The 26,095-nt window shown below is 35.5% G+C and overlaps 1 protein-coding gene and 1 non-coding gene across 3 annotated transcripts in view; one reads left to right on the top strand and one right to left on the bottom strand.

Moving 5' to 3' along the window:
• Positions 1-7,894: 7,894 nt before the first annotated feature.
• LOC133097117 (U6 spliceosomal RNA) lies at positions 7,895-8,001 on the bottom strand. The gene has a single exon (XR_009701990.1). It is a non-coding gene; the product is annotated as a U6 spliceosomal RNA (small nuclear RNA).
• Positions 8,002-9,743: 1,742 nt separating this feature from the next.
• The window catches only part of SGCE (sarcoglycan epsilon), a 114,177-nt gene continuing 97,825 nt past the window's right edge, over positions 9,744-26,095 (top strand). Inside the window, exon 1 of one of the 2 annotated variants that reach the window (XM_061198558.1) lies at positions 9,744-9,825. The gene's annotated coding sequence lies outside the window, so the exon portion shown is untranslated. The remainder of the gene's footprint in view (positions 9,826-26,095) is intronic. The other variant, XM_061198559.1, reaches the window with a different exon arrangement.

Here is a 26,095-nt window from a genome sequence, read left to right on the forward strand (position 1 = left end):
TAAACCCACACACATATGGTCAATTCATCTATGACAAAGGAGGCAAGAATATACGATGGATAAAAGACAGTCTCTAAGTGCTTTGGGGAAAACTGGACAGCTACATGTGAAAGAGGTTACTTTTTAACTTAAGAGATCCACCCGTCAAGTTTTCCTACTTTGGTGATTACTGAGTACCAGCTTTTTAATCATAAGTTTTGATGGAATGGTTAAAGGCCCTAGTTATTGTTTAGAAAAAGTGTATTGCTTTTTTCTCTTATGTGTATATCTGTAAAAATAGGGTTTCTTTCATCTGACCCCTTTCCCTTGCTTGCAGAGGTTAGATAATTAGCCTTTTATTGATAATTTTATATCTATCTTAAGCTGGCTTCCTCTTGTTTCTTATTTCCCTTTCTTTTTCCCTTCTCTTTGGAATTTTGGAAGTTAATTTGTTCACGAACATTGCTCTGTAATGATGTGTGAATTCTAGAATATCTAGTGTAGATATAAAGTTTAAAGTTTCCAAAATAAACAAAAGGGACAGAGGAAATATTAGATTGTTTGTGCTTCTTTTGTATGTTTTTCCTCGCCAAGAGTGAAACTCAGCAGAAAAGTTAGCTGTGATTTTAAGTAATGGATGTGGTTCCCAGCTAGAAAGAAAAACTCAACACAGAATTTTTGGCCAAATTTCACAGTCTTTAAATTCTTTTTTTTTTTTTCTGGAATTTTTTTTTTTTTTAATCTTTATTTCAAATACAATAAAATAGCATAATAGTTAAAGAGCACACACTACGGTTCCAGAATCCCTGAGTTCAGACTCTGGCTCTGCCACCCATGCGCTATATGACCTTGGTGTAAACCTGCATACCTCGGTAAAATTCTTGATATTATTATGGAGACTTATTTATATATGAAAAATCAGGAAGATATTCTTCTTAAATAGACAATTCTTTGGACAAATTAGAGTAATTTAACTTTAGCTTTTAAATCAACATAATGTCTTACTAATTTTATCAACACGTAAAAATGTTTAGCAAAATATTTTAGTTAGTATGAGTTTAATTTTTCATGATTTAAATGTTTAAGATTTCCTACATCATTTCCATGGATCCAGCAAATTATCTTTGTTTCCACAAGTTTTTTTAGGATTAAAAAAATAATAAAGTGTGTTTAAATGAAAATGTAATGAGAGATGTCTTTTCCAAGAGTTTAATCTTTTAAATTCTTGTTACGTGGCCTAAAATGTCAACAACGCCAAAGTGAAGAAACCTTGTTTTAAACCAAAATTATGAATCCAGTCTGAATTGTCCAAGATTTCACCTTGATAATGTAGATTTGGATTCTTATATAAAAATGCTTCTGAAGTAAGTTTCTTTAGAAATGGGGTTTTTAAAAGACTAACATATAAAATATTAAAATTTAGTTTATTTAATTCCTAGAAATTCTGGGAATATTACATTTATGTAATAACTTATTAACTTGTATAAAACAGTCAGAACAGAGCTTTTTTCTTTTGTAAGACTTTACAATCTAATTTATTAATACCCTCTGGAGGTAGGAAAATATTTGAAATCACCCTAAAGGAGCTAAAGACTTTCCTCAATCACAGAAACCACAGAGAGAGTTTGCAGTTTTAGTTCTACAGCCTCAGCCTCGGGTAAAAGTAAACACAGAGCACAAAAATTCCACAGTTCTTTTTCCTTTCCAATGGACACAGAAATATTTTCTTAGTTGATATGAGTTCACAAATAGTCAAAAAGGAAAACAAACTAGATTCGCTCTTGTCTCTTACCTGACAGAGAACAGATCTCCATCACCCTTACAGAGATTACTAAATGTCAAGACCGTACCAAGAGATTATCAGAAATTGTAGTAATCAATCAGGAAACATTTATTAGCCATACATAAATCAAATTCATGTACACATCAGATGCTCAACTGACTATGCAATCAAGACGACCTACTAGACCATTTGTCCCTGTACTTGGCTGTAAAAAGCAACTTAGCCCAAACACCCAGTGAGACAAAACATAGACCAACTAACAAGCTTGACCAAGAACCAAGAAAGAAAACAAAAATCAGGAGGGAAAAAGAAAGAAAGGAAAAAACTGGAGAATTAGTGAGTCAGCAAAGGTAAGTTTCCATGGTTGATTGGAAATCACTGCAGGGGTCAAGGAAAAACATGCCTCAGCTTAGCAGCACATTAAGTTCACTTCTTGGACAATGCTGTTCTACTGAATCCAGCAGGTAAGGCCACTCGGGTATCTCAGTTGATGACCTATCAACATGTTGATGTACATTTTTCAAATAATTGAAACACAGCTCTCATACAAATATAGAATGAACACAGGTTCATATTCTGCCCAATTTTTAAAATAATGAAGAACCTATCAAGAACTATGAGGGGTCTGAGATTTTACCCTAGTTGCGAGCTAAAAGGTTGCCTGCCATGGCTAGCAAAGACACAAGATGCCTGGGTAAGAGGCAGAAAGAAATTTATTACAGCACAGCAAGCTGCATGAGCACAAGCATATTTGGTACCAGTTTTTCAAACCACAATTTCCACACAGTGCTATGAAGAAGGCCAGGTGACACCTGCACATGCAATGGGTTGCATTCTAGGAGAGAAACTCTGAGCTTAGGTAGTACACACTAAGCATGCCTGACCCCCGTCCCACTCAGGAGTGAGACCTATCTCTATCTTCCAAGGCTCTAAGCAAACCTGCACTTTCCTCTGGAAGCAAATACTGTATCTTCCAAGGCTGTTGCTATACAAATATTCTTGAAAAGATAATTCAGAACAAAGGCAGTTAGTACCTCTGCTCACAAGACACACAGAAATGTGAGAGACCCATGGAGAATTATCTCCTAACATTAGCAAGTAAGATGGTAAAGCTAATTCAACAATATTTTGAGGAACTATTTAAAGGCACTTGAATAAAGTAATATTAGAATAAGATTGCAAGGTATGTAAAAATCTTGAAACAACACATTTTTTAAAAATTGTGGTAAAATACACAAAACAGAAAATTTATCATTTCAACCATTTTAAAGTGGACAGTTCAGTGATATTATGTCAACAAATTTTTAAAACTTTCAGATGGCACCTGAATAAAATATGTGTTGTCCATTGGTGATTTTAATATATCTGGTATATAACTAAAGTCACCACAAAACTTTTTCTGGGAAATTGGCAGATCATAAACATAAAAAATTTATTTTGCTTTATATTAAACCTTATTGTTTTACTGTTTCAAAATTCAAATTTACTCACAAGAAAGAGTCAGTTTCATATTAGATTTGGTTTAACAAATGCTGCTCCTGCTATTCATTCTTATCACCAAAAAAAAAAAAGACTATTTGTGACTTAACGATAATATGGTCCAGAAAATTAAAAGTTAAGGTCTCTTAGAAACAATACAAACGTTGTCAGTAGAAGTGAAGTATACCAAATTTATATATTCAGGAAAATGTGAAACTTATACCATTGATTGTTCAAGGGTTTTAAAAGCTTTTTATTACATTTGGTAACAAAATTCTAGGCTTAGTTGTAAAATCCTGGGTTAACTATCATTTGGAAATTTAAATATACATTACAGTAAACATTTAGAAAATGTTTTTCTAAAATGTTCCATCTAGGTCAATAAACTTGTCTGTAGAAGTGTTTTATAAGGATTAAAAAAAAAAAAAAAAAAAGATTGCAAGGTATGATACAAAACTTGTTACTTCACAGGAAAAAAGCAAACCAAAAAACCCCGACTTAATTCTGGGAGTTAACTTTTCTTTCACACAGAAATCTACAAGATAACATGAATTTTACATTGTCTGGGCTCTAATCAAATAGTAAAGAGAATGGTAAAATATAGGTAGATGTGCCAGTTTAATTTTCTTAAAGAAAAATAATCCTCAGATGTTTTCATTAAATAATGATCCAGCATGACATTGAAAATGTATATTGTACTCTCTTGGCTTTAATTCTAAGTTTTGGATGATTTTTCATGAACTGTGAACATGATATATTTGTTCATAATTTGATGTCTTTGCATGCATACTTACCCTACCTTCACTGTTTGTATGGTGAACAGCATCCTTCAAAATCTTACCTAAATTCTTTGCTAACACTAAGTTTGCTAAGACTAATACCATAGTTTTCTTGGTAATATTCAGGGTAAAAAAAAAGATATTATCTAGAACACTGAGATAACCAATTTTCTTTGATCAATTTGCTCATGTCCTAGAAGAAAACAAACAATGTGTCTCCTATCCAGGGATTTATCAATTGCATTAATATTTTCAAAGAACAAACTTTTTGTATGGTTTATTTTTTCCATAATTGGCCATTTTCAATTTCATTGAGTTTTGCTCTGATTTTACTGTATCTTTTGACTTACTTTGGATTTAACTTTCGTTTTTAGGTTCCTAAGGTAGAAATGCAGATCAGAGTTGTTAAATATTTCTTCATGTCTAATATAAGCATTTAGAACTATAGATGCCTCTCTAAACATTGCTCTAGTTGCATTCTGCATATTTTGATATGAAGTCTTTCATTATTATTCAACTCAAAATATTTTAGATTTTCATTGTGATTTCTTCTTTGACCCCTGTTAAATTATTTTATTTATTTATTTATAAATGTATTTATTTATTTATTTTTAATTTATTTTTGGCTGTGTTGGGTCTTTGTTGCTGCGTGTGGGCTTTCTCTAGTTGCGTTGAGCAGGGGGTACTCTTCGTTGTGGTGCGTGGTCTTCTCATTGTGTTGGCTTCTCTTGTTGCGGAGCATGGGCTCTAGGCGTGCGGGCTTCAGGAGTTGTGGCATGTGGGCTCAGTAGTTGTGGCTCACGGGCTCTAGAGCACAGGCTCGGTAGTCGTGGCTCACCAGCTTAGTTGCTCCGCGACCTGTGGGATCTTCCTGGACCAGGGCTAGAACCTGTGTCCCCTGCCTTGGCAGGTGGGGGTGCTTAACCACTGGGCCACCAGGGAAGTCCCGACCCCTGGTTTATTTAGAAGTATATTAATTTCCAAATAATTGGAGAGTTTCTAGATATTTTTTGTTACGATATTCTGTCTTTAATCAACCTTGTTCAGGTGTTATTTTTGTACCAAAAACTGCACTCAATTCAAGTATACAATTTGATGAGTTTTAACAGATATATAACTCTTAAGATATCACTGCCAGTCCAGATACTGAATATTTCCATCAACCCCTGAATATCTTCATGCTCCTTTGCAATTCATTACTTTCTCTGCAATAGTAGGTTAAAATGATTTAAAAGATATACCATATAAAAAATAATCAAAAACTTGGAGTGGCTATATTAATATCATATAATGTAGCTATCAAAGCAAGGAAATATTACCCAGGATAAAGAGAGATTTATGATGATCATTCAAATGAACATGGAACATTCTCCAAATAGACCATACTGTGGGTCCTATAACAAATCTTGGCAATTTTTTAAAAGTTGACTCATACGAAATAAGAGAAATACAAACTTTGACAATCAGGAGAGGTAGCCTGGCATTTTTTTTTTGAGGAAAAACAGAATAAATTTGTTCAGCGTAAAGTTCTGTTTGTTCTAGAATATTGAACATAGTGAAGGATAAAACTTGAGTGTGTATAGCAAGTTGTAGAAGATTTCAGGTAAGTGAATTTTATTTGCAATACTTCAGAATATCTGAATCTGAAAGAAAATAGACAAAATATTTTAAAATTTTGGCAAAGTTTTGCTTAATTTTGATGAGTTTGTTTGTAAAGGTATGTTAATATCCTTTACTGCCAAAGACTAAGTTAATGCAGTACCGGAATTCTATTTTCTCCCTGTGAAAATATAAATCGATCTTGAAATATCTAGTCTGCTTTTTTTAACAAGGGAAATAAGATTATTCTTTACCTTCTGCCTAATCTGCAAGTTTAGCAGAAATTCTGTATACCACTAGAATAAGTTCTTGTAATTTGTGCTGGCTTTATTATGTTCTTGATTATCAAAAAAAAAAAGTTCGTCTCTTCAGAACAGCTAAAGTTCCTTACAATTTTGTTACCTTCTTCTATTTTTATTGTAAAATATAATTTTCACTTTGATTTATGTATAGTTAGCCTCTTACTCATCTCTGCTCACAGGTAATTGTGCTCCTGGCTAATCACATAACCAAATCTTTTTTTTTTTTGGCCACATGGAGCTGCATGTGGGATCTTAGTTCCCCAACCAGGTATGGAACCTGGGCCCTTGGCAGTGAGAGCTCGGAGTCCTAACCATTGGATAGCCAGGGAATTCCCCAAATCTTTTTTGATAATTCTTTATTTTGCTTCCTCAAGATTAGGTCCTAATTCAAAAACATAAAATTTTTAGGATGTCTTTTTCATTTTTTTTTATTGTGGTAAAATATATGTAACATAAAGTTTACCATCTTAACCATTTTTAACTGTACAGTTCTATAGCATCAAGTACAAAAAGTTACTTCACATTATTGTGCACCCATCACCACCATCCATTGCCAGAACTTTTTCATCTTCCCCAACTGAAACTCCATACCCATTAAACAATATCAGCCCATTCCTCCTTCCCTCCAGCCCCTGGCAACCATCATTCTACTTTCTGCCTCTATGAATTTGACTACCCTAAGTAGTTAATGGAATCATATAGTATTTGTCCTACTGTGACTGGTTTATCTCACTTAGAATATCTTCAAGTTTCACTGTGTTGTGTCATGTGTCAGAATTTTCTTCCTTTTTAAGGTTCAATAATATTCCAATGTATGTATATAATACATTTTGTTTATTCACTCATCCTTCATTGGACACTTGGATTGCTTTCACCTTTTGGCTATTGTGAATAATACTGCTATGAACATGGGTGTACAAATATCTCTCCGAGATCCTGCTTTTAAATCTGTGGGGTATATACCCAGAAATGGAATTGCTGGATTAAATGGTAATTTTATGTTTAATTTTTTCCTAGGAACTGTTATACCAATTTCCAAAGTGCACACCATTTTATATTCACACCAGCAATGCCAAGGGTTCTAGTTTCTCCACATGCTTGTCAACACTTATTTTCTGGTTTTTGATAATAGCTATCCCAATGGTTATGAAATGATACGTCATTGTGGTTTTGATTTGCATTTCTCTAATGATTAGTGATTTGAATATTTTTTTCATGTGCTTATTGGCCATTTGTATATCTTCTTTGGAGAATTGTCTATTCAATTCCTTTGTGCATGTTTAAATCTAGTTGTTTACTTCTTTTGTTGTTAAATAGTAGGGGTTCTTCATATATTCTAGATGTTACCCACTAATTAGATACATGATTTGCAAATATTTTCTCCCATTCCATGGGTTTCCCTTTCACTCTCTTGATAGTGTTATTTGAATACACAAATGTTTTAAATTTTGATGTACTCCAATTTATCTATTTTTTTCTTCTTTTGCCTGTGCTTTTGGTGTTATATCCAAGACATCATTGCCAAATCCAAACTCATGAAGCTTTTCCCATATGTTTTCTCCCAAATTTTTTTTTTTTTTTGGCTGCGTAGGGCCTTCGTCGCTGCACGTGGGCTTTCTCTAGTTGCGGCGAGCGGGGGCTACTGTTCGTTGCGGTGTGTGGGCTTCTCATTGTGGTGGCTTCTTTTGTTGCGGAGCACGGGCTCTAGGCGCACAGGCATCAGTAGTTGTGGTGCACGGGCTTAGTTGCTCCGCAGCATGTGGGATCTTCCTGGACCAGGGATTGAACCTGTGTCCCCACCTGCACTGGCAGGTGGATTCTCAACCACTGTGCCACCAGGGAAGTCCAGTATTAGCTCTTATGTTTAGGTCTTTGATTCACTTTAAGTTAATCTTTTGTATATGGTGTAAGGTAAGAGTTCAACTTCATTCTTTTGCATGTGAATATTCAGTTTTCCTGGCACCATTTGCTGAAAAAATATGGAACACTTTACAAATTTCCATGTCATACTTGTGCAGGGGCCATGCTAATCTTCTCTATATCATTCCAATTTTAGTTTATGTGTTGCCAAAATGAGCATTAGATGTCTTTCAAAATTAAAATTATATTTGGGATTTCTCAGAGAGCCCCTGGAAAATCACAGTGATTTACACATTTATCTTATAAAAAGAGAGATGCCAGAAATATTTTAGGTTACTTTGATATACTTTATACTCCTGAGCTAGCTCATTACTATATAAGGAATTCATGAGAATTATCAAAGGAAAAGATAATTTTGTACAGATTAAATGTTATTCATGTAAAATATTATGAGATTGTACATTGTGCACAATAAATTGACAGGGTCAAGAGATTTGTTGATGCCTTCGTTGTCCATGATATAATCTAATCCAAGGAAATATATTAATAAAATTCTTATCTATTAAACCATAATGGAAAAGTTTACTCTTTTCAATTTTGATACTGTTAGTCACTGTAATAAGTCAATCTCATCAATTTAGTTATACTATGAAGCAGGCAGTTCTGCTTCCTCAGTGGTTATAATACAAAACTATTCTTAACCAAATCCAGGAGCTATAGCACTCAAATAGTCTTCAAGAGAAGGACTTCAAAAACTTATGTTAAAATGAGAAAACATAATGTGTAAGCCATGTGTTGTAAAATTACTATAAACTACTATACTCCCAAGGCAATTACTTTATTTTGGAAAGATATTCAGAAATAGCCTGAAAACACTGCTTTGGCTTTGCCAATCAAAAAAAAAAAATTAACAAATCAATTGAGTTTTTGAAGACTATGTTAAAACTGCAAAGTCATTTTTTGCTCTTTTTGATGTATAACATTTAGTTATACATTAATATATTTTAAAACATATATTCAGTCCCAAATAAAGCCTATTTCATTTTAAATATTATTTTTGGCATAGTAGGCTTTGTCTTACATAATTAATTCAAGGAAATTAAGCACCTTTGTTTTTTATTCTTTCCAATAGGAAAGAGTCTAAATTTATGCTTATATATTTAAAAAATGACCAAATATTAAAATTTTAAATATTTTTAAATATTAAAATTATTGCTTTAAATGAATGTTGTATTGTGTTCGTTGATGTACAAAATAAAATATATAAATTATTAAATTTACTTTTTTATTGTATACCATACAAAAATGGATAAAATGGTTTTTTTAAAACTTGGGGAGTTCATAAGTAAAACATTAGAAAATGTTAGGCTATCTACTTTATAGAAAATTTTCTTAATAAAAACTAATAATACATCTATGTTAGTGAAAAAAGTAACCCACAATTTTATAAAAAAATAATTCTCAATAAAAAGGGAAATGTTTCTAATCGATAATATACATAAATCCTAATTGTGTCTAGGCATTCATAAGATTTATATCAGCGGTAAAGTACCATTTAAAAAATGTTGTAGCTGCTTGTATGGTGAACCACTCAAGATGGCTGTTGTTTTTTTTTTTGGCCACGCCGAGGGGCTTGCAGGATCTCAGTTCCCAGACCAGGGATTGAACCGGGGGCCACACAGTGTAACCATTACACTGGACCTCCAGGGAATCCCAAGATAGCTGTTCTCTGGCTCTCTGTACATCCCCTGCTGGACCAAGTGCCTGCTTCACCTACACGCTACTCACATGACTGACCTTCCTACGAACTTGCCCCAGGCCCCAGCTACTGATTTCTAGCTTTAATTAGAACTCTCCACTATGCTTATCAGAGGGAAGGTGAGGGGTATACCCCTCTGCTTGTTTCCCTGGTAACCTGTGAGCCCACCTGATGTCAATTCCCCCTGTGATGGGTAACCTCCCCCTGCCTCTGGGAGCGAAGACTGCCAGCATGTTCTCCTGCCTCACACGGTGGGGTGTTGCTCCAGGACCTTGCTTCAGACATGTAAGATCCCCTTGTCCGGTAAATCATTGATGTCTCTGTCACTCTGTTTCTGTCCCTGCCTCTGGGCTTATTCTTTGGTCCTGAGGCTGGGCAAGGCGTTGTAGGCCTGCGCGGTGCAGCCCAACAATTGGCGGAGCCGCCAGGTGACCCAGGAAACTCCCCGTGAACACTGAGATGTCCGGAAAGAAGGATGGGGGATGGGAGGTTTCAGGGGCCGTCCACTAGCACGTGGTGCCCGAAAGTTGCAGGTGTGATCCCGGGGTGGCCGCCCACTAGTATGTGGGGCCCTCTGGTGACTGTCCTTGATGAATGGGGGCCGCCAAGAGAGTACTGAGAACTCACAGACACCCCGAAGGCTGATGCAGAGATATTAGCTGCCATTCTGGTGGGGGAAAAAGAAGTTAGAGACAATAAGGCGGTGCCCGCAGCTGTGGGCTGGCAGTTGCTTTTTGTATTAAGAAAGGCCGCAGAGGCTGAGCTACCAATTGAGGTGAAGGTTAACTTGAAAGGTGATTCCTGTTCCTCTGAAAGTGAGGCATGTGAATGTGAGTGAATGATATTGATATGTATTATTGTTTATTACTGTTATTTCTTTCAACTGAATTGGCTTATTTAGAAACTGGGAAAAAAATCCCTGAAACTGGCCAAGATGGGAATCTTTTGACATTCTAAAACTGGTTTTTGCATATGCCATTAGAGGAAGTTAGCTTTCTAGAAGGAATTGGTATTTCTGTTCTTGTGCTTTTGAGATGTAAATGATCTACTTGGGCTCTCAGGAACTTTAACCATATGTGATCTTTAAGAGTGAAGGAAAAAAAAAGAGGCCTTTTAAAACTGTTTAGAAACAATTATGTTTTGGGAATGTCTATGTAAAACAGTCTCTCCAGATTTTGGTAACTTGCAACTGAACTAAGTTAAATGAAGAGAATTCATTGATTATCTGGATAGTCATTTCAAATAGGGTAAAATACTGGAACATTAATTGCTGGGCGGGTCTAAGTTTACCTACTTTTGCCTTAGGAGAGAAAAACTAAAGCCTAAGTTTTCCTGCTGGTATGACAAACAGTTCACAATTACTTGCTTGTTGCTTTTTGCCAGAGATTAAGGGTTTAGTTGTTGTTGCTGTTGTTTTTCCAGCTTTACTGAGATATAATTGATATATAGTATTGTATACATTTAAGGTGAACGTGTTTATTTGATACATTTATATATTGAAAATGATTACCACCATAGCTAACACCCCCATCTTGTCACATAATTACCAATTTCTTTTTGTGGTATGTACGTTTAAGATCTACTCTCTTAGCAACTTTAGGTATATAATATGGTATTATTAACTGTAATCACTGTGCTGTACACTGGATCCCAGAACTTACTAGTCTTACAACCGAAAGTTTGTGACTTTTAGTGGCTATATATTTTTAAAATTTTATTTTATTGAAGTATAGTTAATTTACAATGTTGTGCTAATTTCTGCTGCAGAGCAAAGTGATTCAGTTATGCATATATACATTCTTTTTCATATTCTTTTCCATTATAGTTTTTTACAGGATATTGAATATAGTTCACTATGCTATACAGTAGGACCTTGTTGTTTATCCCTTCTAGCTATAACAGTTTGCATCTGCTAATCCCAAACTCCCAATCCTTCCCTCCCCGGATCCCCTCCCCTTTGGCAACCACAAGTCTGTTCTCTGTGTCCGTGAGTCTGTTTCTGTTTCATGGACAGGTTCATCTGTGTCATATTTTAGATTCCACATAGAAGTGATATCATACAGTATTTGTCTTTCTCTTTCTGATTTACTTCACTTAGTATGATAATCTCTAGGTCCATCTGTGTTGCTGCAAATGGAATTATTTCATTCCTTTTTATGGCTGAGTAGTATTCCATTGTATATATATATACCACATCTTTATCCATTCATCTGTCGATGGACATTTAGGTTGTTTCTGTGTCCTGGCTATTGTAAATAGTGCTGCTATGAACATAGGGGTGCATGTATCATTTCAAATTATAATTTTGTCTGGATATGTGGCCAGGAGTGGGATTGATGGTTCATATGGCAACTCCTTTTAGTTTTGTGAGGAACCTCCATACTGTTCTCCTTAGTGGCTGCACCAATTTACATTCCTACCAACAGTGTAGGGGGGTTCCTTTTTCTCCACACCCTCTCCATTGTTTGTTATTTGTAGACTTCTCAATGATGGCCATTCTGACCAGTATGAGGTGTTACCTCATTGTAGTTTTGATTTGCATTTCTCTAATAATTAGCTATGTTGAGCTTATTTTCATGTGCCTTTTGGCCATCTGTATGTCTTCTTTGGAGAAGAATTTAGGTATTCTGCCCATTTTTCGATTGGGTTGTTTGTTTTTTTGTTATTGAGTTATATCAGCTGTTTGTATATTTTGGAAATTAATCCCTTGTCAGTCACATTATTTGCAAATGTTTTCTCCCAGTACATAGGTTGTCTTTTCATTTTGTTTATGGTTTCCTTTGCTGTGCAAAAGCTTATAAGTTTGATTAGGTTCCATTTGTTTATTTTTGCTTTTATTTCTGTTGCCTTGGGAAACTGACCTGACCTAAGAAGACGTTGGTGCAATTTATGTCAGAGGATGTTTTGCCTATGTTCTCTTCTAGGAGTTTTATGGTGTCATGTCTTGTTTTTAAGTCTTTAAGCTATTTTCAGTTTATTTTTTTATATGATGTGAGGGTGTGTTCTAACTTCATTGATTTACATGTGGCTGTTCAAATTTCCCAATACCACTTGCTGAAGAGACTGTCTTTTCCCCATTGTTTATTCTTGCATGCTTTGTCAAAGATTAATTGACCATAGGTGTGTGGGTTTATTTCTGTGCTCTCTATGCTGTTCCATTGATCCATATGTCTGTTTTGTGCCAATACCATGCTGTTTTGATTACTGTAGCTTTGTGCTATTGTCTGAAGTCTGGGAGGGTTATGCCTCCAGCTTTGTTCTTTTTCCTCAAGATTTCTTTGGCAATTCTGGGTCTTTTATGGTTCCACATAAATTTTAGGATTATTTGTTCCAGTTCTGTGAAAAATGTCATGAGTAGTTTAAAGGAATAGCATTAAATCTGTAGATTGCTTTGGGTAGTATGGCCATTTTAACAATATTAATTCTTCCAATCAAAAAACATGGGGGGGCTTCCCTGGTGGCACAGTGGTTGAGAGTCTGCCTGCCAATGCAGGGGACACGGGTTCGAGCCCTGGTCTGGGAAGATCCCACATGCCGCGGAGCAACTAGGCCCGTGAGCCACAACTACTGAGCCTGCGCGTCTGGAGCCTGTGCTCCGCAACAAGAGAGGCCACGACAGTGAAAGACCCGCGCACCGCGATGAAGAGTGGCCCCCGCTTGCCGCAAGTAGAGAAAGCCCTCGCACAGAAACGAAGACCCAACACAGTCAAAAATAAATAAATAAATAAATAAAAATAAAGGAATTCCTTTAAAAAGAAAATAAATAAAAAAAGAAAAAAGAAAAAACACCTTTCAATTCAATTAAAAAAACAAAACAAAACATGGGATATCTTTCCATTTCTTTAAATCATCTTCATTTTCTTTATTAAAGTCTTATAGTTCTCAGCATATGTCTTTCACCTCCTTGGTCAGGTGTATTCCTAAATATTTTATTTTATTTTTGATGTGATTTGAAAAGGTAATTTTTTTTTACATTCCCTTTCTGTTATTTCATTGTTAGTGTAGAAAAATGCAACCAATTTCTGTATGTTAATCTTGTATCCTTCTACCTTGCTGAATTCATTTATCAGTTGTTGTAGTTTTTGTGTGGAGTCTTTAGGGTTTTCTATATATAATATAATGCTATCTGCATATAATGACAATTTTACCCCTTCCCTTCCAATTTAGATACCTTTTCTTTCTTTCTTTTTTTTTTTTTTTTGTCTGATTGCTGTGGCTAGGACTTCCAATACTATGTTGAATAGAAGCGGTGAGAATGGTCATCCTTGTCTTATTCCAGATTTTAGCAGGAAGGCTTTCAGCTTTTCACTGTTGAGTATTATATTGGCTCTGGGTTTGTGAAAACCAGGAATGACCTTACCTTCCTTATAACACTGCTGCCATTAACTCCCTCTCCATTGATCCAGTAAGCACTTGGCTCCAAAATTTGCCCACATCCTGGCGAATGACTGGTTTTAGCATACTAGGTATCTTACTCTTGATACTTTGGCTGCTGGTGTCTGTATTGCATGTGTGGTATCTTGTTTCAGTGCGCCCTACATACCTGACCCCAGGGATGTCATAGAAGAGCGGCAGACCAAGATTATAAGGATTGGGCAGGGTATGTAGGGGTGGAGTGTATGGTCAGGCCACTCAAGATGGCTGTTTTCTTGCTCTCTGTAGATCCCCTGCTTGACCAGTGCCTACCTCACCTATACCATACCTACATACCTGCCCTGGGCCCCAGCTACTGATTTCTAGCTTTATTTTATTTTATTTTATTTATGGCCTCACTGCGCGGCATGCAGGATTCCCCAACCAGGGATCGAACCCGTGTCCCCTGTAGTGGAAGCACAGAGTCTTAACCACTGGACTGCCAGGGAAGTCCCGTGGTGTCTAGCTTTAGATCAGAGCTCTCCACTATGCTTATCAAATGGGAGGTAAAGGGTGTGCCCCTTTGCTTGTTTCCTTGTACTGATTTTCATAACTGATGAGCCTATAACTAATAACCTACCTCTACCCCATGTCCTGCCCGCCATTGGCCACACACCATGGGGTGTCACTCCAGGACCTTGCTGCAGACATATAAGATCTCCCTGTCCATTAAGCCAGTGATGTCTCTGTCGCTGACTCTGGGCTCTTTCTTTGGACTTGAAGCTGGGCGAGTACAGGCCTTGTTAGCCTGCAGGGTGCAGACCAAAATTGCTGAATTTTTAAGTTTTACTGAACTTAAGAATTCTTTGTTTTAGAAGAGTATTTTGACATCTTATCCATTTTATAAGGCATCTAGATTAAAGAGGGCTTCTTAGCAATGTTTACATAGTAAGAGTTTGGTAGCTGAGAATAGAAATATATATAGCCTTTGTAGTTTCAACTTAAGGATAAATCCCCTTTCTTTTTTCTCCAGCCTCTGGTCCTCATAAGTTCAAATATTTTGCTAATGGCAAATTCACTATGCCTGGGACTTTCAAGAATGTTAAAGCCTCCTATTCTTCATGACACATAGGCAAGTACTGGGATGGCTTCTGAGCCTTTCAAAGAGTATTATTTTTATCGTTTTGTGTGTGTAAAGAAACTACAGGAAACAGGGTTGTTTGAGGATACTTTCAGTATCATCTTAGGTAATTGTTGAGCATCCCTCCAGCTTCAGAACTTATTTGTGGAAACCTCTTTATCTACCTGCCCCTACGTGTGACTTCTAGATTCCCAACTGTGTTTTGAGGTGCCATCCTGAGGGTCAAGGATTTACACAGAGTATTTTTTCAGCCTTAAGTTAGTATATTCAGATTACGTGTGTGAATTCTGGGCTACAGTTTATGCTGTTTATGTTGCCACAAGAATATGAAAGAATGGACATTGAAGTTGGCAGAATCAGAAGCAATACTTGGGGAAAAACAAGAACAACAACAGAACAATTTTGGGCAAAGGATATTTTTGAGGAGTATTTTTTAGAGGAAGAGGAGCTTAAAGCATTTAATATTCTGAATAGAAAAGGAAATTTTACAGGTTGATTATTCCCCCTTCTCCATCCCCTGTGACCAACAGTCAAATCCTTTTCTATTATCAAGCCTAAAAAAATAGGAAACAGCTGAATGGATTACTGTCAACTTGAATATCCAATAGTACAAGCTCTAGGTGATAAAATATATTGCAGTTAAAGCCTTCAGTAACCTCAGCTATGTTAAAAAATACTTAAGAAAAAATACTGGAAGAACATAAATCAATTACTTACTTAAAATTGAGTCAGGAGAATGAGTTAATGGGTTTTTTCACCTTTGTAACATTTTACTTTACTCTCCAAATTTTGTGTAATAAATCAGTTCAGTGCTTAACTAAAAATAAAAGGAACTGAAACCTACAAAACCCTCCAGGATGCCCTTTTGAAGCTTTAGGCTGAAGAGAAGGGAAAGATGTAGACACATAAGGTAATATAAATCAAGTTTTAATTTTTTTCACTAACCACCATACTGCTATGTCAAAATAACAAACATTTTCCTATGTCATTAATACAGAAAATATTGTTCCTATATTGGGAATACACTTGTAGAAGATTTATGGAGCACCTGGCAAAAAAAGTAGCCAACTTTATGATAGAAAGTTCTGTATTCCCCTGGTAAATGCATGTTTGTTATTCCAGCTTTGGCAATAGCAACTAAGCACTTCTGTTAAAGTTACCAAGTTACTTACTCCCTGGTTTCCATGGTAACCATTTTTTTTAGGGGGGGTTTAATATGTGTAGAAATCACAAAATGAAGAATAGAGTTTCTTCCAGAAGTAAGTTCCACAGCACAAGGCTGAGAGGTGAGTGGTCTGTGTTGATGGACCTTAAAATGAATTGACACTTATGGTCCCTTTGTAATGATCATAATGTATTGTTCTTCAACCTAACTAAAGGAAGATGTGGAAATGAGAAGAAACAATCAATATCACATTTAATTTCAAAAACAGGAAAAATACTGCTTAAAACTGAGCATGCTAATTGACTAGAGCTGAAGAGCTGTGAAAGTAATTCCCTCACAATGTTTCTTTTGTCTGCCCCTAGAAAGGAATGCATAGGTTACACACATAGAATCCCTTTACTATGGTAACAGCAACTTTCCCCAGGCCAACAGGAAATAGGAAGGGAAAGTTTTTCTACAGGTCTGCGGTGGAGTTAAATAGGTGAAACAATTAGTCTTCGCCAGGCTTTGACTCTCCCTTCAACAAGGACCCCTTCTCCTTCCTTTTCTTCCCTTCTTCTATCGAATAAGGTCATTATGTTATATATTATAGATCATTATGTTAGATATTTACTCACGATAAGGAATATGCTCATAACCACAAGGAATTATGCTCTAAGGGTGGCATTTAAAGAATAAAGAGAGGTTAGAGAAAAGAGAATCCTTTAGTGAGCTTTACACTCCTGTAGCTGCCTTCTTATAAGGCCATAAAGTTAGTCCTATTCAGAAAGATTTATATATTTTTTTCTATTTTTAATTGTGGTAAATAACATAAAAATGACCATATTAACTCTTTTTTAGTTGCATAACAATGTGTATATTTATATTGTTGTTCAACATATCTTCACAACTTTTTCATGCTGCAAAACTGGAACTCTATACCCATTAAATAACAATGCCCTATTTCTCCCTCCACCCCAGCCCCTGGCAACAACTATTCTACTGTTCAATAAAAATTTGGCTACTTTAGGTAACTCATATAAGTGTTATAATACAGTGTCTGACTTTTTGTGACAGGCTTATTTCACTTAGCATAATGTCCTCAAGATTCATCTATGTTGTAGCATGTGACATGATTTCCTTCCTTTTTAAGGCTGAATCATATTCCAAAGTATGCATAGACCACATACTTTTGGACTGATTCCAACTCTTGGTTACTGTCAATAATGCTACTATAAACATGGGTGTGCAAATATTTCTTCAAGATTCTGCTTTCAATTCTTTTGGATATATACCCAGAAGTGGGTTTGCTAATTGTGTTTTTAATACTTTGAGGATTAAAGTACTGTTTTCCATAGCGTATATACCATTTTGCATTTCACCAACAGGGCACCAGATTTCCAATTTCTGCACATCCTTGCCAACGCTTGTTATTTTCTGTTTTTGGCTTTGGTTTTTTTTTTTGTTTGTTTGTTTGTTTTTTTGCTGGTCATTTTAACAAGTGTGAAATAATATCTCATGGTGGTTTTGAAGACATTTTTTGATACTACTTTTTTTTTGCACTAGACCATCCAATTTACAAATGTTACCTATAGCTTCTCTAAATTAATATATCATATAGCTGCAAATATTACAGTACTTGGCATTGTATTGCCAACAGTGATACAAAAGAACTAAAAAGGTTAGGGATTTCCCAGGACTCACAGGAAATTAGTGATAAATTTGGAGTTCTCAGAGGAAATTAGTGATAAATTGGGAGTTGAATTGGTAGCTATGGATCCCCCAGCTATTTACTTAATTCCTGGAAGCACACCTAAACTCCTAGCTTCCATGTTCTTTTACTATTTCTATGTGCAAAAATATGTATTTTTTATTACCTAATATATTTACTTATTTATTTTTGGCTGCACTGGGTCCTCGTTGCTGCACGCGGGCTTTCTCTAGTTGTGGCGAGTGGGGGCTGCTCTCCATTGCGGTGCTCAGGCCTCTCATTGCAGTGGCCTCTCCCGTTGCGGAAGATGGGCTCTAGGAATGAGGCTTCAGTAGTTGCAGCACTTTGGGCTCAATAGTTGTGGCACGCGGGCTCCGGAGCACAGGCTCAGCAGTTGTGGTGCACTCAGTTAGTGGCTCCATAGCATGTGGGATCTTCCCGGACCAGGGCTCGAACCCAAGTCCCCTGCATTGGCAGGCGGATTCTTAACCACTGCGCCACCAGGGAAGCCCCTATTACCTAATATAGATGCCACCAAATTTTTATGAAGAACCATGTTGTATATTTCCATGTTAACATAAAAAGGACTCTTTACAAGCTACTTAAGTGATAACAAGGAGGAAATTATTTCTGATTAATGATAATCATCATATAATACAAGTCAGTAAACAGTTAAGGGATACACAAAACAATTAGACGTAAACTAATTATATCAAAAACAGTAATCATGAGGGGAGGAGACTACAAATGCAGTATTTTAAAAATGCATTTGAAATTAAGAGATCAGCAACTTAAAGCAATCATATATATATGTGTATATATATATATATATATATATATATATATATATATATATATATATATACATATATATATGACTGCTGTAAAAAAAACCTCATGGTAACCACAAACCAAAAATCTATAATAGATATACACACAAAAAAGAAAAAGGAATCCAAACATAACACTAAAGATAGTCGTCATCAAATCACAAGAGAATAAAAGAAGAAGAAAGGAAAAAAAAGAACCTACAAAAAACAAACCCAAAATAATTTACAAAATGGCAACAAGAATATACATATTGATAATTAAATGGACTAAATGCTCCAACCAAAAGACACAGAGTAGCTGAATGGATACAAAAACAAGACCAGTATATATACTGCCTACAAGAGACTCATTTCGGATCTAAAGACACACACAGACTGAAAGTGAGGGGATGGAAAAAGGTATTCAATGCAAAGGGAAATCAAAAGAAAGCTGTTGTAGCAAAACTTGATAAAGCTTAAGAAAATGTAAAAGCACATAAATCTGAGGCAAGAAAAGGAAGTCTGTTGAAATAACATAAGATATTAAAAAGTAGTTTAATATTTCACAAAATATGTAATTTTTAATTTGAAAGATGTTATCTTGATGATTTGTGTACAAAACTTGATTAAAATTATATAATAAAGTCCAGAAGAGCACCAAAATTCATTTATTCATATCTCTTAATGTATATAATTTTACAATAATATTTCGTGTTATCTTTTTCACTGTATAGAAATTATTTCCATCTTTATTCAACTAAAGTCTTGTTAAAAGATAAACTGAGGCATATTAAATTTTTTTTAAGTTTATTTGAGCAAAGGTCAATTCAAATTGGGCAGTGTGAAACAGGAAGTGGTTAGAAGTGCTAAGCTGACAGGAGCCAAGAAAGGAAATTATTTGACTGACTATATCTTAAAGCCTAGTTGGCTGTTCGTGATTGGTTGTCCTTAGGATTCAATTTTGTAAGTACAAAGCATTTACAGGCTTAGGTTTGGTTTGCTTACACAGACTATCAATGCATTAGAGCCACCTCAGTCTGACGGTCTCCTTGTTTAATTAACAGTCTATAAATTAATGACTGAAAACTTTAACTGATAGTGTACAGCAGGTCTAAGTAGGCACCTTCTTCTATGTTAGCAATTCTGTAATTGTAGTCCCTGGATCAGGAGCATCTGTATCACATGGGAACTTATTAGAAATGAAAATTCTCAGGCCCCCATGCCAGATCTAGAGAATCAGAAACTCTGGGTGGGGCACAACAATCTGTAATTTAATAAGTCCTTTGCATGATTCTGATGCACCCTGAAGTTTGGGAACCAGTTCCCTAGATAATCCTTGTGTAACTGTCAGCACAGTATGCCATGGCACATGGTACCCAACTTTTCACCTCACTTTCAACTTTTGCCTATTTTTTCATAACAAATAAAAATGTTAACACTTTATACTCTTAATTTTTCCCAGATTTTGAAAATGCCTCCCAAGGTCACTTCCACATTTAGAGCCAACTTCTGTCTCTTACTCCTCTGGCACTTTTATAGGATGAGTCCCAAATATTAAATAAAGAGAAATGCTAAAGTTATAATACTTAAATAATCTATGGGCATATAATTTCATGTAATCTGTAGAGAAATTTGAGAGATGTGGGTTAGCCAACTTATAATGGAGCCTACAAAGCTCTATATTTGCCAGGTTAGACCTTAGAAGAGATTTCATCTTCTAATGCTAGTAAGCATTATTTCTGCTGCATAATAAATGTTATTGTTAAATGAATAGTTAACATTGACTCTTTTGTTACACATTCCTAACAAAATTATAGTTCCTTTAAGGTGTGCTGACAGAATTAATTCCTAATCTCAGTTTTTATAACTTTGTTATTCCTTTATACAATACTGCCAAACAGTACTAAGAAGTCTAAGGAGGAAAAAACTTCCAACAGTAACACATTCTATTTCACACTGATTCTCATGAGTCATTTCAATAATATGTTGTTTTGAAGGTCAGCAGCTAGCAGGAAAAAGTAGAGAAGAAATAATGCATGAAGTTTTAAACTTCATAGTACACAAAAAAACTCTATGCAGTCAGAGTATATAAAGCTGTTTATGCTTTTAGATTTTCCATAACTTAAATATACTGCTCAAAAATGTAATTACTTTTTTATGTAGCTATGGGCATGGTATAACAGTAATTTAGTGCAATAGTTGGGACAGTCCCAACTTGAAAGTTCTCTAGCTTACAGCTAAATCCAGTTAGAAGAGTTAAATAATGTGAAAGTTCTGACTCATGGAAAATGAAAATCCACCATGAGCTCCTGGGCTGGAGTAAGATAAAAATGTAAAATCTGACCCTCAAATGGACATGAATGGACATGAAGAAAACAGCGAAGGATATGTAGCTTCAGTTTGAAATTAACTGAACCATAGTGATCCTTTCCTTATTTCACCATTTCAGGAAGGTTAGTAGGTTGTCTCTCTACCTTTTACCTATGAGCCATTTAGAAAAGATGCCCTTTAGTCCCTGACAAGAAGCATTTTTAAGCTTTAAAGCTTTTCCCCATCACACTTATGGAAGCTACTGCTTCTTTTTTTGGGGTGTGGGGGGAGGGCAAGTTCTCAATAGGAAAGAAAACTTGAAAATGACTAAGGAACTGCATGACACCTAATCTGGTGAACCAAGTCCTTCATTTATAAATATGGATATGAAAAAAATAATTTGCCAGGCATTTTGAGGAAAACAAATAGCTAGAAAGAGAGACCCCATAATGAACACACAAAAATAGAGAAAAAAGTTAACCTTCTAAAAACTTACAATTCATACCTTCAAATAGATTTGAATGATTACTGCATCTAAAACATGAAATTATTAGAATAAGAGAATTCTTGGGAATTAAAAACATGATACTATGATATTTTTGAAAAAGAACTCAATTATAAGACTAAACAGCAACAAAATATATGTAGATGACCTAATGACTTGAAGTTAAAATAGAAATTCACTGTTTTAGGCACTAAGCAAAGAGGTGGGATATATGAGAAAATATTGTTAAGAAAACATGTAGTAGACATTTGTCATTCTATCTACTCAGCAATTTAGAACATCTTTCCAATATTTGAGGAATTTCCCACCTATGAACATCACTAAGGTAGAAGCCAGACCCTTTCTTTCCCAGCCTCCCTTGTTAGTTGAAGGTAAAATTTGATTAGTTAAAAGTAAATATTGCAAAGTTCAGAACAATCTCTACTAAATTATTTTTTAGAAAGAAATATAATTTGCTAAAAGATGAGACAGATGGAATCACAAAATGCTCAACTGAACCACATAAAGCAGAAAAAGGGGAAGGAAAATGAACAAAAGAAAAAACCCACGCATAATGAATAGAAACAGTTATAAACCAGGAAGATATTAATTAATCGATAATCATTTTAAATATGAATAGTCTAAATATGCCAATTAGAAGACAGAGATCGTCAAAGTGAATTAAAAAAATCAAACCCAACTATATGTTGTTTACAAAAAAAACATTTTTTAAAAAAAATTTTATTTATTTATTTATTTATTTTTGGCTGTGTTGGGTCTTCGTTTCTCTGCGAGGGCTTTCTCTAGTTGTGGCAAGCGGGGGCCACTCTTCATCGCGGTGCGCAGGCCTCTCACTATCGCAGCCTCTCTTGTTGCGGAGCACAGGCTCCAGACGCACAGGCTCAGTAATTTTGGGTCACGGGCCTAGTTGCTCCGTGGCATGTGGGATCTTCCCAGACCAGGGCTCGAACCCGTGTCCCCTGCATTGGCAGGCAGACTCTCAACCACTGCGCCACCAGGGAAGCCCAAAAAAACCATTTTAAATATAAATACACAGATAGATTAAAAGTCAAGGGATGAAGAAAGATATACTATGCCAACATTAATAAAAAATGAAAGCAAAGCTAAATTAATTTCAGAAAAATCAGACTTCAGAAAAAATTATTAAGGATAAAGACGTGCATCACATTAAGGTAAAAGTGTCAGTTCTCCAAGAATACCCAACAATCAATGTATGTATACCTAACAACAGACCTTCAAAGTACATGAGGCAAAACAGATAAAACTGTAAGGAGAACTACTTCAACACTCCTCTGTAGGTAATGCATAGATCAAACAGGCAGAAAATCAATAAGTATAATTGATGGAAATAGCACTATCAGTCAACTTGATGTAATTGACATTTATAGAATACACAATAACAGCCGAATACACATTTTTCTCAAGCCTACATGGAACATTCATGAAAGTAGATTACAATCTGGGACATAAAATACACCTTTAAAAATCTTAAAGAGTAGAAATCATACAAAGTATGCTCTAAGACCACAATGGAATTAAACTAGATCAATAAAATTCTAGATGTGAAAGAATTCCCAAGTATTTGGAAGTTAAAGAGCATACATCTAAATAACACATTGGTCAACAAAGAAGCCTCAAAACTTATAAAAATTTTGAATTAAATAAAAATGAAAATACAACTTATCAGAATGTGTGGAATGCAGGAAAAACAGTGCTTAGTAGGAAATTTATAGCATTAAATGTCCATATTAGACATGAAGAAAATCTAAAATCAATAATCTAGGGACTTCCCTGGTGGTCCAGTGGTTAAGACTCTGCACTTTCAATGCAGGGGGCATGGGTTCAATCCCTGGTCAGGGAACTAAGATCCCACATGCATCCCACGTGCCATGTGGCACAGCCAAAAAAAAAAAGTCTAGTTTAGGAAACTAGTTAAATGAGAGCAATTTATACCTAAAGCAAGCAGAAGAAAAGAAATAATAAAAATGAAAGCAGAGGTTAATAGTATTGAAAAGAAAAAAGCAGTAGGGAAAATTAGCAAAACCAAAAGCTGGCTTTAAAAAATAATCAGTAAAATTGATAAACCTATGGTCAGGCTAACTAAGCAAAAAAAGAAAAGACACAAATTATCAACATCAGAAATAAAAGAGGTGGGCTTCCCTGGTGGCGCAGTGGTTGAGAGTCTGCCTGCCAATGCAGGGGACACGGGTTCGAGCCCTGGTCTGGGAAGATCCCACATGCCGCGGAGCAGCTCGGCCCGTGAGCCACAATTACTGAGCCTGCGCGTCTGGAGCCTGTGCTCCGCAACAAGAGAGGCCACGATAGTGAAAGGTCCGCGCACCGCAATGAAGAGTGGCCCCCGCTTGCCGAAACTAGAGAAAGCCCTCGCACAGAAACGAAGACCCAACACAAGCCATAAATAAAAAATAAACAAATAAATAAAAATTTAAAAAAAAAAAAAAAAGAAATAAAAGAGGTGTCATCACTATAGATCCTATGGACATTAAAGGGGGGAGGGAAAAATTAGATATTTGGGATTAACATATACACACTACTATGTATAAAATAGATAACCAACAAGGACCTCCTGTATAGCACAGATATCTATGTATATCTGTATATCTATCTACCCATATCTATATCTATATATATCTGAATCACTTTGCTGTACACCTGACACCAGCACAACATTGTAAATCAACTATACTTCAATTAAAGAAAACTGCAAAAAATATAAAAAATAAATAATATGAACAACTCTGCCCACAAATTTGATAATCTAGATTAAATGGACCAATTCCTTGAAACATTCAATTTGCCAAATCTCACACAGGAAGAAATAGGCAATCTTTATATCTATTAAAGAAATTGAATCAATCGTTAATAACTTCCAAAACAGAAAGTGCCAGGCCCCAGTGTGTTTGCTGGTGAATTCTACCAAACATTTAAAAAACAAATTATACCAATACTCTACAACCTCTTTCAGAGGACAGAAAGGAATAATTTCTAAGTCATTTTATGAGGCCAGCATTACCTTAATACCAAATCCAAACAAAGACATTACAAAAATGAAAGTTATAGATGAATCTCTCTCATGAACATAGGAGCAAAAAGTTTTAACAAAATTTATAAAAAGAATTATACAGCACAACCAAGAGGGATTTATCCCAGGTATGCAAGGCTGCTTCAGCATTTGAAAATCAATTACTCTAATCTAGCATATCAACAGGCTAAAAACGAAAAATCACATGATCATACCAATAAACATAGAAAAAGCATATGATAAAATACAACACAGATTCATTGCAAAAAACCCCAGCAAACTAGGATAGAAGGGAACTTCTTCAACTTGATAAAGAATATCTACAACAACTTTACAGTTAACATTGTACTTAATGGTGAGAAACTTGAAGTTTTCCCACAAAGATCAGAAACACTGCAAGGATATCCCCTCTCACCACTCTTTTTCAACATTCTACTGGCTATCCTAGCTAATGCAATAAGACATGAAAAGGAAATAAAATGTATACAGATTGGGAAGGAAGAATTAAAACTGTCTTTGTTTGTAGATGGCATGATTGTCTATGTAGGAAATTAGAAAGAATTGACAAAAAGACTCCTGGCACTAATAAGCAATTATAGAAAAGTTTTAAGACACAAGGTTAATTTAAAAGGTTATAGCTTTCCTATATACCAGCAATAAACAAGTGGAATTTTACTATTCATACTTTGAAAACTGAGCCAATTATACCAAGTGGTTATATAAGATTTGAACTTATTTGAGATAAGACTAAGCATAAAAATACACTTTAAAGTGCCAGAGATCATGTGAGCTTTAAGGTGACACAATTATTGTAGGTGCAAGGCATGAATGACACATAATAGAGTTAGGACTCTTAAGGGAGAACACAAGGAAGATAAGGAACATCATAAGCAAGCTGGTGTGAAAATAAAGGTTGAGTTTTGTCCTGGGATATGTGGTGGACTGGTGGAAAGATATTTCCTTTGTGAAATTATTCATCTTGAGTTAATGAAGGTAGACAAAATTTATTAGAACAATAGATGCATTTGAAAGATCCAGAATCTTTGAATTCTATCTCCCATTATGGGCACCCCCAAGAAAAATATGGATGAATATGTTAGAAGAGAAATGTCAAGCTCCTCCCATCAGTGCTATCTGTCCTCTTGGTAGAAAAGAAAGGGGGTCAACCTCAGAAGCAGGTAAAAAAAAATGTAAAAACTCAACTGGGACAGTCAAAAAAGAATGCATAACAACAGGGGGGAAAAAATAAAGAAAGAAAAGACCACTACAAGTGTATCTCACCTGCTGCTTCAAAGGGATGTTATAAATAAGTTATCTCTGATGCCATCAAAGTAAGAACAGTGATTCCAGACCCAGAAAGGCTAGGGTTAGAATAATGAATAGCAGAGGGCAGATTAGAATGCTCCTTATTGAACCCCTGAAGGTAGGCTTTGGAGGTATGAACAGCAGCTGCAGTTCAGAGCTCTGTTGAGTTTGATTCTCCAGTTGACTGCATGTGAGGCAAGGAAGAAACTATCCTAGAAGACCAAATTCAAAGGT

This window comes from Eubalaena glacialis, chromosome 8 (genome assembly GCF_028564815.1).
Source record: "Eubalaena glacialis isolate mEubGla1 chromosome 8, mEubGla1.1.hap2.+ XY, whole genome shotgun sequence".
Lineage (NCBI taxonomy): Eukaryota > Metazoa > Chordata > Mammalia > Artiodactyla > Balaenidae > Eubalaena > Eubalaena glacialis.